Below are 14,566 nucleotides of genomic sequence, written 5' to 3' on the forward strand. Positions count from 1 at the left end.
CTACGAAAAAAATGAGAAGAGTGATTATGAATGGAATTATTAGCCATTATGGCTTAAGTAATGTAATTTAAGCTAACAGAGAAGCTACCAAGGAGAAGTGACTTGCTAGCTATGGGAGAGCAAGAACCATGACTATAAGCACGTAGGGAATGATGAGAGCAACCAATAGAGCCCCCTCTTGCATGTTTAGTAACCCCATGCATGGAGATATGCTCACTTTTCCCAATTGATGGGAAAAGTGAGCTTTTCCCATGGCCCCAAAAAGGTATGGAGTTAAGAGGGGTAAGCCCAAACCCCACGACTCATCATAAGAGGGAGAGAAATTCGAAGGCTTCCCATTCAATGCATGTGCGGAGATTCACCACTCGGGAAAGGGGGGGATACTTGCAACTTTTTCCATAAGGGGCAAGCCAAACCCCATGACCAGTCACAAGAGGGGACAAATCGGTGCGGCTGCAGGCTGAATCTTAGTGGATAGTAGCATCAAGGCTACTCTGCCACTTACAACATATTTAAGTCAAAGGATTCATCTCCCCGATCGTCTGAAATTTCCATTCAGAGCCTCCGAGGTGGCCACTTCCACCACCTCGGGGGAGACTCTCGACACATGCTCTCGGGGATGCACGAGTGTTAACCCTCAAACGAATGAAGGTGGAAAATTCGAAAAAGCTAAAGCAGAAGACAAAGACAAAGGCCAAGGTAAAGAGAAACGGAAGACAAAGACGCACAAGGAGAAGAGTCCTAAATACGGAAGAAAGGCGCACAAGGAAAAGCGCAAGTCAAAACTTTTGTAAGAGAGCGCAAGCGCATCATGGTTTGATTCAAGGAGCGTCGGCGGGCTCTCACCCGTGCAATTTGTAAATGTAGATGGGTGGTGGAAAGGAAGCTAGGAAGATAGAAGGACAATGGGAAAAAGGGCCTAGGCTACGACCGACCATGTAAAAAAGAGGAAAAGGGGATGACCGCCCAAAATGGATTTAGGGTTTTGTATATAAAGTTGAAAAGTGAATGAGAAGCTCATTCTTGTGTGTGGCCAAAAGTAGCTCTCTTCTTCTTCTTCTTCTTCTTCTTCTTCTTACTTGCTTGAGCTTGTGCTTGAGAGAGGGAGTGTGAGAGTGTGAGGGAGTGAGTGTGTGAGGGTGAGGGACCGAGGAGGAGAATCTCTCCATCTTCTCCTCTCTTCTTCTCTTCTCTTCTTTTCTCTTGTCTTGCTCGCGGCAATGGAGCTTGGAGTGTGGAGCTTGAGGATGGAGCTTGCTTGAAGCTTGCACTTAGATCGTGGAGCTACCAGAGTGTGCGGGAGAGGAGGTAACTCAAACAGCATGGAGGTAAGCTCACTACACCCGTAGATATGGATGGTGCGTCGGCTATGTGAGAGGTAGCCATTAGTGCTCGGCTTGGAACGCTTGAAACAATAAGTGGTCCGTGGGTCTTGGCGGTTGAGCGAAAGCTCCCACAACGAGCATCTCTACTATAAGTCGAGTAACAATCGAGGAGGTAGAGAGCGCTACATCCAGCATGGATTCTAATGTAGAGGCATTCAGTCATAATCCTACACATAGTAGCTTTGCACCACTGGCTTTTCAACCAAGCGCAAAGAACAATTATGTGAAACAACGGTTCCTCTCGTACTAAGTTGAATTACTATTGTGGCACAACTGATCAGTAGGTTGAGTAGGGTAAAACTAACCTGTCTCATGATAGTCTAAACTCAACTGATCACATTCCCTATTAGTAGGTGAACAATCCAACACTTGGCGAATTCTGCTTCGCAATGATAGGAAGAGCCGACATCGAAGGATCAAAAAGCAACATCGCTATGAACGCTTGGTTGCCACAAGCCAGTTATCCCTGTGGTAACTTTTCTGACACCTCTAGCTTTAGATTCTGAAAAACCAAAGGATTGATAGGCCATGCTTTCATAGTTTTGTTTTCGTACTGAAAATCAAAATCAAATGAGCTTTTACCCTTTTGTTCCACATGAGATTTTTGTTCTTGTTGAGCACATCTTAGGGCATCTGCATTATCTTTTAATAGATGTGCCGCCCAAACCAAACTCCCCACTTGACAATGTCTTCCACCTAGATCAGCATGCGAGTGCGTCTTAAGACAAGAAGCAGGGGTAGAGCCTTGCCTCCACCTCACGGAGTAAGTAAAGTAACGTTAAAAGTAGTGGTATTTCACTTGCGCCAAAGGCTCCCACTTATTCTACACCTCTCAAGTCATTTAACAAAGTCATGCCCCTGGACCTTGACCCCGCCCCTCTGTTTTTTTGGCCTGAGATGTCCGTGCGGCTATTTTTGATGTGCCGTTCGGCCAAGTGTCAATGGGTTTAAATGGGACTCTGTACGACGACGTGTGTTTGGCTACCCCCTTGGAGGCGGCGTGCACGCAGTGCTACACAATGGCCCCCAACCGATGTGCGAATGTAGTGATCGACCTTCATGGCCCCTTGCCCTTCCATTCGTGTCGAGTCCGGGAGTACCATCGGAGGTGCTCTGTCGCCCTGTAGCCACATGCTAAGAGCATGGAGTTGGAACATGTGGCCCTGGGCCGCTAGTGTGACCGAGGATAGCTACCTGGTTGATCTTGCCAATAGTCATATGCTTGTCTCAAAGATTAAGCCATGCATGTGTAAGCATAAGCTCTCTTGTACTATGAAATTGCGAATGGCTCATTAAATCAGTTATAGTTTCTTTGATGGTACCTTGCTACTCGGATAACCGTAGTAATTATAAAGCTAATACGTGCACAACTTATGACTTCTGGAAGGAATGCATTTATTCAAATAACTTCCCGAATCGCACGGCCCCAGAGCCAGCGATGCTTCATTCAAATTTCTACCCTATCAACTTTTGATGGTAGGATAGAGGCCTACCATGGTGGTGATGGGTGATGGAGAATTAGGCTTTGATTCTGGAGAGGAGCTTGAGAAATGGCTACGACATCCAAGGAAGGCAGCATGTGCACAAATTACCAAATCCCGACATGGGGAGGTAGTGACAATAAATAACAATATTGGGCTTTTTCAATTCTGGTAATTGGAATGAGTACAATCAAAATCCCTTAACAAGGATCCATTGGAGAGCAAGTCTAGTGCCAGCAGCCGGTGTAATTCTAGCTCCAATAGTATATATTTAAGTTGTTGTAGTTAAAAAGCTCATAGTTGGATCTCGGGGGTGGGGTGAGTGGTCCGCCTCTTTTGGTGTGCTAGTGTCGCTCCGCCCTTTCTGTTAGGGATGCGCTCCTGACCTTAATTGGCTGGGACGCGGATTCGGTGATGTTACTTTGGCAAAATTAGAGTGCTCAAAGCAAGTCTATGCTCTAAATACATTAGCATGGAATAACATGATAAGACTGTGGTCCTATTTTGTTGGTCTTCGGGATTGGAGTAATGATTAATAGGGACAGTTGGGGGCATTCATATTTCATTATTAGAGGTGAAATTCTTGGATTTATGAAAGACGAACTACTATGAAAGCATTTGCGAAGGATGTTTTCATTAATCAAGAACAAAAGTTGGGGGCTCGAAGACGATCAAATACCATCCTAGTCTCAACCATAAATGATACTGGCTAGGGATTGGTGGATGTTACTTTGATTCTCGACCAGCACCTTATGCGAAATCAAAGTTTTTGGGTTCTGGGGGGAGTATGGTCGCAAGGTTGAAACTTAAAGGAATTGACAAAAGGGCACCACCAGGAGTGGAGGTTGCGGCTTAATTTGAGTCAACACAAGGAAACTTACTAGGTCTAGACATAGTAAGGATTGACAGATTGAGAGCTCTTTCTTGATTCTATGAGTGGTGCTGCATGGCCATTCTTAGTTGTTGGAGTGATTTGTCTGGTTAATTCCGTTAATGAATGAAACCTTAGCTTGCTAACTAGTTACATAAAGGATCCTCTTTGTGGCCAACTTCTTAGAGGGACTATGGCCGTCAAGGCCATGGAAGTTTGAAGCAATAACATGTCTGTGATGCCCTTAGATGTTCTCGGCTGCACGTGCGCTACACTGATGAATTCAACAAGTTTACCACCTGGGCCGATATGCCGCCTAGGTAATCTTTTGAAATTTCATCAGGATGGGGATGGATCATTACAATTATTGATCTTCAACGAGGAATTCCTAGTAAGCACGAGTCATCATATCGCATTCACTACATCCCTGCCCTTTGTACACATCGCCCATTGCTTCTATCGATTGAATGGTCCAGTGAAGTTTTCAGATCGCGGCGACGTTGGTTGTTCAATGCTGATGACGTTGTGAGAAGTTCATTAAGCCTTATCATTTAGAGGAAGGAGAAGTCATAAGAAGGTTTCCATAGGTGAACCTATGGAAGGATCATTGACACACATTCGACGAACACCGCGAATCATGGACGTACTGCAAGGGGCCATGCTCGGAGGCATGGTCGCTCGTGCCTCGCCCTCATGCCTAAGCCGCGAGAGACATCGGGCGAGGTGTCGAGCTGGGGCCATGCTTGTTGGCCATGCAGTGGGGTGTGGGGAGAGGGATGCCTCCCCCCACCTCCACCACAAGGGGCGTCCTCCTTCCTCCATGCCTCTTGGCATGGGGCCGCTCGTTAAACCTTTCGCCCCCTCCTTTTGGGGTGGGGCACATGAGGTGCACTCAGACAACCTATGCCGGGCTGACATGTCTCCCTTTGGGAGGATCAAAATACTTAGCAACAACGACTCTTAGCAATGGATATCTTGGCTCTTGCAACAATGAAGAAAGCAACAAAATGCGATACGTAGTGTGAATTGCAGAATTCCGCAAATCATTGAGTCTTTGAATGCAACTCGTGCCCGCGGCTCGTCCAAGGGCATGTTTGCTTGAGCATCTAGACGACCCCCATGCCGAGCCCCCCTCCTCCTCTTGTGCAGTAGACCGAGGGGGTCGCACGATAGAGGTGGCCATCCGAGCGCACCTTGTTAGAAATCAAGCTCACAGTCAGTGTGTCTTCATCTATGACCGACATCTATGACAGCTAGTGTGTACAGCTATCTACATGTGACTACATTAAATAAGTCGGGTTAGTAGTCCTGACTAGAGTTAGTCAGTCTAGTCTACGTTTACACTAGGTCACTTTATCTTGTAGTGTGTGTGTGCTTTTCAGTAGAGTGTGTGAAAATGAAGGAATGAGCTTGAGAGCCTGAAGGCTCATGGATATGGAGCCTTTCCCTTTCTCTCTCTCTACTCTTTTTGAACATGGTATCAGAGCTTTATCCATGAGGCTGTGGGAGAATGGGCATGACAACTTGCAAATGAAGCCATAGTCAAAGGAAGGAATCAGCGTGGACTGCCTTCTGAAAATCGTGGACTACCTCCTGAAAATCAACAACCTGTATCTGAAAATCTGCGCCTGCTGATCTGAATGGATAGCAACCTGTATCTGAAAATTTGCACCTGCTGATCTGAGTGGACAGCAACCTGTCAATCTTCAGTGGGGCACCTGGACAAGGTTCATAGAGCATGTATGCTCACTATTGAAGGTATTTGAAGTGTGCAAGGAGTAAATGCTTGTGTGGGAGCTCTGTTATGAGCTGGAGTGACAGACACAGACCTGTAATCATTTTTGATCTGCTATAAACATGAATGGACAGCATGCATTCTGTCATTACTGACACACATGAGCCTTGTACTACACTCAGAAGGCATCTTTGGAGCACAAGAATGTGTCAAAGGATGTATACATTGGATCAAATGTCTTGGAGCTGAGATCTCTTGCTTAGAATACTCAGATCTGAAAATCAATGACAGGCTGAAAACTGTCATACACAGTCAATGACAGAATACTCAGATCTGAAAATCAATGACAGGCTGAAAACTGTCATACACAGTGAATGACAAGTACTGTGCATTACTGAAGCAATACAGGTCATCTTGGGGGTTCCATCATCTGTATGAACTGGCCTATACATGCTGAATGCATGGAGAATTGAAGCAAGCAATGAGCATCATTGAAAACTGAATTTTGAAGCTAAAATAAATGTAGTTACACTGTCCTGGTTAATTACAAACAGCTCATGAGGTTTATGCCATTGGTCAATGAAGACAGGTTGTCTATGCCTACTCAGATGCTCATGTATTGAACTTGCCACTACAAAGTAAATGTATGACATGGTCAAAAGACATTTTGGAGCTGCTTGGAGCTTGGTATGCTGAATTCTGGTTGACTGCAACCTGAAACTGAATTTGTTGACACACTCAGTTTTGGACTTGAAATTGCTACTAGTTACTCACAGTTTACAGTTTTCAGACTGCATGTATGTACCCTGGCAGTGAGGTTACATAAGCTTAAGCTGAAGCAAACAAATAGCTTATGTATTGACAGTTATATCTACAGTTGAGACCACTTGTTTGTGGGTTGTTTTGGGGTGTCAATGGGCTGAAATACCCTGGTTTTTTTTCTGCAATTTAGTGCAGAAAACTGTCATAAACTGTTACGGACTGAACTTAGTCACTCATACTTATTGGAATGCAGGGAGTCAGGCACTTGATAGACAGTCTATTGCATCATGGCTAATGCACATGGGACTGACAATATCACTCAGATAGTTGGAGAGAAGTTGGATAATAAGAACTTTACATTATGGAAATTCAGAATGAAAAACTTTTTGGTTGGCAGATGTTATTGGGATTTATGTACAGGAGATGAAGTTGCTCCTGAGTTGCCTGCACACAATCCAACAAATGAACAGAAAAGAGCCTACATGCTATGGAATGAAAGAGCATGCAAAGTGCTGCATTGGTTTTCCTTATGTATATCTGATGCTATGGTAATTCAAATCACTGGATGTGAGACTCCGAAGGATACTTGGGACATACTGATAAAAAATTATGGAACCATGACACATGCAAGAAAGATCCAGTTGAAACAGCAGTTCAACAACATGTCTAGGAATGGCAAGAGCATCCAGACATATACCACGGAGATTAAGACCATAGCTAATTAACTTGCTACTATTGGCTCAAGTGTATCAGAAGATGATATGATTGCTGTTGCTTTGAATGGCTTAGGCAAAGAGTACAAAGCTTTTGACACTTCCATTTTTGTCAGAGAAGAGCCCCCTAGCTGGAAAGAGCTAGTTGCTTTGTTGCTGCATGAGGAAGTCAAACTTGGTTTGAATATAGGTTCTAGTGCATCTCAGAGTAGAGACATTGTGCTGTACTCTAGCTAGCGTGGCAGAGGATCTAGAGGTCATGGTTCGTTTCGAGGTTGTGGTGACACTCGTAATACTTATGGACAGCAGCAGTAGAGTAATTGGCATGGTGCAAATACACAAGGCCAACGTGGATCTGGTGGTTTAAGAGGCAGGGGGAGATCACCGCGAGGTAGAGGTGGTGGTTCTGGTTCATGGCAGTCGTTTGATCAGTCCAACAGGGACAAGGACTGCCATTATTGTGGCCGGTATGGGCATATTGCAAAGGATTGTTACAAGAAGCAAGGAGATATGAAGGAAAAGGGCAGACAGCATGGGCACTATGCATCTTCCAATGGTGCTCATGATGAGTCAATTGATAGACTCTTTGCCATGCAGCATGTATCTAAAAATGCATCGAGACATGATAGAGATGACAGATGGTACATTGACTCTGGAGCGTCAAACCACATGACCCCGCATGGAGAGTGGTTTGCTGAGATGGTTGCAGGTACACATGGTCATGTATGTATTGGGGATGATACCCAACATGACATAAAGCATAAAGGGATTGTTCCATTGATGATGCCTAATGGCAAGAAGAAAGGCCTGCATGATGTCTTACATGTACCGACCATAACAAAGAATTTGTTGTCTGTGAGTCAAATGGCAGAACAGAATCTGCAAGTGGGGTTTAACAAGGATGGATGTTTCATTGAGGAGTATGGAAATGGCTGCAAGCTAATTTCCAAGGGTAGAAGGGATGGCAGGATGTTTACTTTGGAAGCGACCATTCCTGAACTTAAAGCAGCTATGTTTGCTCATGATTAGAGTGCCATCAGAGATGTAGAGATCTGGCACAAGAGAATCGGACATGTCAATGTACAAAAGATGAAATCTATGCAGCAGAAAGAAGTAGTACTTGGATTACCTAAATTCAAGTATAATGATTTTGGTCATGTATGCCCTGCATGTCAGTTTGGAAAGCAGGCACGGTTTCCTTTCATGAGACATGTAAAAAATAGCACTAGGCCTTTATAGTTGGTACACTTTGATGTCTGGGGTCCTTCACATAATGCTTCCTTTGGCGGTGCACGATATTATGTCTCATTTATTGATGATTTCAGCAGGTACACTTGGCTTTATATCTTGAAACATAAGGATGATGTGTTTGATGCATTCAAAGACTTCAAGAAACATGCTGAAAATGAATTGGGCTTTTACATATCATGTTTGAGATCAGATGGAGGAGGTGAATATGTCTCAAACTACTTTGACAGGTATCTTGCTAAACATGGGATCAGAAGACAGCTCACATGTAGTTATACATCACAGCAAAACGGTGTTGCAGAGATGAAAAACAGGGTTTTGATGGAGTCAGCTAGAGCTATGCTGAATGAAAAATGTCTGCCAAATGGTTATTGGGCTGAAGCAATGGTGACTACTGTATCTGTGTTGAATCGAACCCCTACAGCAGCAGGGATTCATGAGGTCACTCCGTATGAACGGCTGTATGGTCATAAACCTGATATTTCACACTTGAAGGTATTTGGCAGCATTGCATATGTGCATATACCGGATGAGAAGAGGAAGAAATTGGATCCTAAGGCAGTGAAAAGTGTGTTTATTGGATATGCACAAGAACGGAAAGCTTATAAGTGTTATGTACCTTCTACGTATGAGACACTCATAAGCAGAGATGTGGTATTTGATGAGTTAGCATCTTGGTATGGGAATCCTATTGCAGTGCCTACAATAGCTCACCCAGTATGAGTCATGCTGAAAATACTCCTGCAGAGAGTACTTCCATGACTGGTTAGACAGGTGATGTATCATCTACAGTGAATCCTTGGACAGGACGATTACGGAGTCGCACTACTGCATCCACTGACACGGATATGTCAGTGAGGGGGAGAACAAATAAGGGAAAAGAAAAGGTTTTTGAAGATGTAACAGGTCCACTCACTGCAGGTTATGATTCATCTAGCAGTGACAGCTTAGATAGTGAATTGGGGATTCCGTCTGTTATGATGCTAGGTGCTAGACAGAGCCGTTATGTGCCGCCTCATGAGAGGCAAGCTCACAGTGAGCCACAGCTTAGGAGATCAGAGAGGGTCAGACGACCTGTTGACAGGTATACTTACACTGGATATTCAGCCCGTCATTATGCTTATATGACGAAAGTAACAGGTTTTAGAGAACCAAGTAAGTTTGATGAGGCAGTTTCAGATGAGAATTGGCGTGCTGCTATGGATGAGGAATATTCAGCTTTGGCTGAAAATTATACATGGGATTTGGTATAGTTGCTTGAGGGCAAAACACCTATTGGATGCAAGTGGGTGTATAAGGTAAAATGTAAATCAGATGGCTCATTGGAAAGATATAAGGCCAGGCTGGTTGCAAAAGGGTATGCGCAGCAGTATGGTCTTAATTATGAGGAGACTTTCAGCCCTGTAGCAAAGATGGCTACAATTAGAACTGTGATTGATTTGGCAGCAGCTAGAGGCTGGAAACTATGGCAGATGGATGTAAAGAATGTATTTCTCAATGGAGAATTACAGGAAGAGGTTTACATGGAACAGCCTGAAGGCTATGTACATCCAGAATTTCCAGCACATGTATGTCGGCTGAAAAAGGCATTATATGGGTTGAAACAGGCACCCAGAGCATGGAATGCTCGCATCAGCAGTTATTTACAGCAACATGGTTTCCGATTGGGAGATGTTGATCATAGTCTGTTTTTGCGAAGAAGACATATAGTGGCTATGTTTTTCTAGTTGTCTATGTTGATGACTTAATCATTACAGGAAATGATGAAAATGGGATTGCAGAAATAAAGACATGTTTACAGGCTGAGTTTAAGGTCAAGGATCTTGGAGAGCTGAAATATTTTTTGGGGATTGAGGTTGTCTCTACACCTCGAGGCATATGGCTGTTACAAAAGCAGTATGCTCATGACATGTTACAAAAATATGGTATGGCTGATTGCAAGCCTATGGATATGCCTTTGGAGTAGAATGTCAAGCTGCAGATTGATGTTGGGACAGAGATTGAGAATGTTACTATGTATAGACAGATGGTAGGCAGCTTGATCTATCTCATGATCACTAGACCTGACTTGAGTTATGCTGTGGGACTGATCAGTCAGTTCATGCAGAAGCCTCGCAAACCACACTTGGATGCAGTCAGAAGAATTCTGAGATATGTAAAGGGTACCACAGATCATGGGCTATTTTATGCATATGGGAAAACCCTTGATTTGATGGGGTACACTGATGTTGACTGGGCTGGTTGCACATATGACAGGAGGTCAACCAGTGGCTATGCATTTGGATTAGGTAGTAGCATGATCAGTTGGCAGAGTAAGAAACAACCTACAGTTGCATTGTCTAGTACCGAAGCAAAGTATCGTGGTGCGGCCTTAGCGGCTTGTGAAGCTAAGTGGTTACAGAAGTTACTGAATGACTTGGGAGTACACTTGGATAGCAAAGTCAAGCTGTATTGTGACAATTTGAGCAGTGTTATGTTAGGAAGCAATCCTCTTTATCATGCAAGATCAAAACACATTGAGGTTCACTACCATTTCATCAGGGAAATGGTTTTAGCAGATCAGATTGACTTGGAGCGTGTGAAGACTGAAGACCAGGTAGCAGACATCTTTACCAAATCACTTGGTAAAGATAAGTTCATTCACTTTAGACAGCTACTTGGAGTGATGCAGATGATTTGAGTTTTGTTTTTGAGCTTGAGGAGGAGTGTTAGAAATCAAGCTCACCGTCAGTGTGTCTTCATCTATGATCGACATCTATGACAGCTAGTGTGTACAGCTGTCTACATGTGACTACATTAAATAAGTCGGGTTAGTAGTCAGTCAGTGACCTGACTAGAGTTAGTCAGTCTAGTCTACATTTACACTAGGTCACTTTATCTTGTATTGTGTGTGTGCTTTTCAGTAGAGTGTGTGAAAATGAAGGAATGTGCTTGAGAGCCTGAAGGCTCATGGATATGGAGTCTTTCCCTTTCTCTCTCTCTACTCTTTTTGAACACACCTCCCCCCTCCATGTCTCGCCCTCCCTCGGGGGGCGATGTTGGGCAGGGTGTTCATGGTGTCGCGGTCGGCTGAAATGCATTCATGGCACCGTGCAATGACCAGCTGCAAGGGTGATCAACACTCCCTTGCGATGTCGTGCCACGTTGATCAGGGATGGCTTCTACGGTCGGCTGCAAGGGTGATCAACACTCCCTTGCGATGTCGTGCCGCATTGATCAGGGATGGCTTCTGCGGTCGGCTCGTCGCGGGTCGGTGCTAGTGTGTCGAGAAAGGGATTGCGAGAGGGGAGCGGGCCGAGCGCTCCTCCCCAATTAGAATTGAATGTACGGACCTCAGATTAGGCAAGGCTACCTCTACTGAGTTTAAGCATATCACTAAGTGGAGGCTAGCCGTTGAGTTTAAGCATATCACTAAGTGGAGGAAAAGAAACTAATGAGGATTTCCCTAGTAGAGGCAAGTGAAGTGAAAGTAGCCCAGCTTGAAAATTGTATGGCCTCACCGTGTGAATTATAGTCTAGAGAGGCATCCTCTGCGACAGACCAGGCCAAAGTCCTAGAAAGGGGCGTCAGAGAGGGTGAGAGCCCCGTCGAGCTCAGACCCTATCGCTCGATGAGGCGCTGTCGACATGGTATTTGGGAATGCAGCCCTAAGTGGGTGGTAGATTCCATCCAAGGCTAAATACGGGCAAGAGATTGATAGCGAACAAGTACCACAAGGGAAAGATGAAAAGGACATTGAAAAGAGAGTTAAAAAGTGCTTGAAATTGCTAGGAGGGAAGCAAATGGAGGCCGAGGGTGTGCCCTGGTTAGATACAAAATGGCGCGAGTTGCTGGTCCGCCACTTGACGTGGGGCATTGGTCAGCGTGGGGTGGCGTGGCTGGCCTTCCTATGCCATCGTGCCAACCGAGGAACGAAGTGCGTGCCTTCGGGCAGGCTTATGCACATGCGCGCTCGAGATGCTAGCGCTCTGGGCTATCCATCTGACCCATCTTGAAACACGGACCAAGGAGTCTAACATGTATGCAAGCCAGTGGGTGGCAAACCCATGGAGGTGCAAGTAACCTAATAGGTGGGATCCCCCTCACAGGGTGCACCATCGACTGACTGTGATCTTTTGTGAAAGGTTTGAGTGGAAGCATATCTACTGGGACCCGAAAGATGGTGAACTATGCCTGAGCAGGGCAAAGCTAGAGGGAACTTTGGTGGAGGCTTGTAGTGATCTACTAGTCAGACTTGGGTATAGGGGCGAAAGACTAATCAAACCATCTACTAGTTGGTTCCCTTTGAAGTTTCCCTCAGGGTAGCTGGAGCTCATCGCAGTTTTATTGGGTAAAGTAAATGATTAGAGGCATCGAGGGTAAAACACCCTCGACCTATTCTCAAAGTTTAAATAGGTAAGTGGCCGAGGTTGCTCTGTTGAACCTCGGTGCAGAATGGGAGCTCCAAGTGGACCATTTTTGGTAAGTAGAATTGGCAATGCGGGATGAATTGAAAGCGAGGTTTTGGTGCTCTAACCTAGATCCCATAAAGGGTGTTGATTGATTAAGATAGCAGGATGGTAGTCATGGAAGTCGAAATCCACTAAGGAGTGTGTAACAACTCACCTGCCAAATCAACTAGCCCCGAAAATGGATGGCACTGAAGTGCGCGACCTATACCCAATCATCGGGGTGAGTGCAAGGCCCCGATGAGTAGGAGGGCATGGGGGTCTTTGTGCAGCTCCGAGCATGAGCCCGAGTGAAACAGCCCCCCAGTGAAGATCTTGGTGGTAGTAGCAAATATTCAAATGAGAACTTGGAAGACCGAAGTGAAGAAAGGTTCCATGTGAACAACAATTGGACATGGGTTAGTCAATCCTAAGAGATGGGGTAGTCCTGTGTTAAGGGCACGATGTGCGACATGCATCGAAAGGGAATCAGGTTGATATTCCCAAACCAAGACGTGGCGATGGAGCGCAACATGACCGAATCCGGAGACGTCGGTGGGGGCCATGGGAAGAGTTCTCTTTTCCTTTTAATAGCCCATCCACCCTGAAATCGGATCACTTGGAGATAGGGTCTAGCAATTGGTAAAGCACCGCACGTCTCGCGGTGTCCAGTGCGCTCCCAGCAGCCTGTGAAAATCTGGAGGAGCAAATGCCAATCACGCCCAATCATACTCATAACCGCATTAGGTCTCCAAGGTGAACGGCCTCTAGTCGATAGAATAATGTAGGTAAGGGAAGTCGGCAAAACGGATCCGTAACTTTGGGAAAAGGATTGGCTCTAAGGGTTGGGTCTAGGGGTTTGTGGTCTGACACCGGAGGCTGTCGCGGGTCTGCTCGAGCTGCCCTAGTGGTGAGGGCATGCCTCCGCATGCCCACTAGGTGATGGCCGTATAACGTTGCTCCTCGCGGGGTGGGTCTCCCTAGGCGGTGAATGGCCATCTTAGAACTGATACTACAGAAAAGGGGAATCTGATTTTTTAATTAAAACAAAGCATTGCGATGGCCACCATGATATCTGAGGATGATTACTATAGATGAAGAGAAAAAAATGATGGTGGAGCAAAACATAATGTCTATGAAGATCTACCTCTATCAGAATTGCCAAAGTGTTACCTACTTAGGAAGAATTCTCTTTTGGAGTAGGCAACGAACATGGTGAGGCCTACAAGTAGCTCACCAATGTGTCAATCCCTACACTCGCTAACTCTGTACTCACTTACTCCTCACTCAAATGTAGGTTAGTAAGAGCATCTCCTAGATTGAGATTACCTCATGATTAGTTTTATGATAAGAACACACATACATAAGACATAGAGACACCCTATCAATAGTTTTCTTCTTCTATTTAGGACAACTTGCTTTATAATACAAGAGCCTTTTCAAAATGATAGCCAACCACTTTTCTTATAAGAACCCTTCTTTTACATCTATTTCTTGACATGCCTACTAGCACATCCCCTTTGAGCATTATTACACCTCTCCTACCTTCCACAATAGTGAAATTATGTAAATTCTCCTCCTCTAACTTTTATGGCATTATTTATGAGTAGTGTCTCTGGGGTGAATTCCCATGTCAACAATGAAACATGCCTAAACATTTTAGGGATGTCATCTTTGATAAGAGGCTTCCATTTTTACAGAAAATTTTTGTACTTATTAGTGTTCATCAATAAAGAAAGTCAAGACACAAAGGGTGTCTCATATCAAAAGAAGACCATCTTGTAGGTTAAAGTGTAAGTATGCTTAATCTACAAAACTACTAAATAATTAAGATACGTAACATAATTTTTTTTTTCGAAATGCATGCCTGAAGGTGATTTTTCATTATGTACATGCGAGGTCACAAACACCTCCACACACCTATAGACATCCTCCCATCGCTAA

The 14,566-nt window shown here is 44.7% G+C and overlaps 1 non-coding gene and 3 pseudogenes across 1 annotated transcript; 3 read left to right on the forward strand and 1 right to left on the reverse strand.

Moving 5' to 3' along the window:
• Positions 1–1,355: 1,355 nt before the first annotated feature.
• On the reverse strand, positions 1,356–2,266 carry LOC148022735 (25S ribosomal RNA; annotated as a pseudogene; the record flags this gene model as incomplete).
• A 310-nt stretch (positions 2,267–2,576) lies between these two features.
• On the forward strand, positions 2,577–4,347 carry LOC148022736 (18S ribosomal RNA; annotated as a pseudogene).
• Positions 4,348–4,692: 345 nt separating this feature from the next.
• Positions 4,693–4,845, forward strand: LOC148022737 (5.8S ribosomal RNA). Its single transcript, XR_015693950.1, has one exon. It is a non-coding gene; the product is annotated as a 5.8S ribosomal RNA (ribosomal RNA).
• A 6,739-nt stretch (positions 4,846–11,584) lies between these two features.
• Positions 11,585–13,395, forward strand: LOC148022738 (25S ribosomal RNA; annotated as a pseudogene).
• The last annotated feature ends 1,171 nt before the right edge of the window (positions 13,396–14,566 follow it).

This window comes from Lygodium microphyllum, chromosome 16 (assembly GCF_053477565.2).
Source record: "Lygodium microphyllum isolate KBCC chromosome 16, Lygodium_microphyllum_v1.1.10, whole genome shotgun sequence".
NCBI lineage: Eukaryota > Viridiplantae > Streptophyta > Polypodiopsida > Schizaeales > Lygodiaceae > Lygodium > Lygodium microphyllum.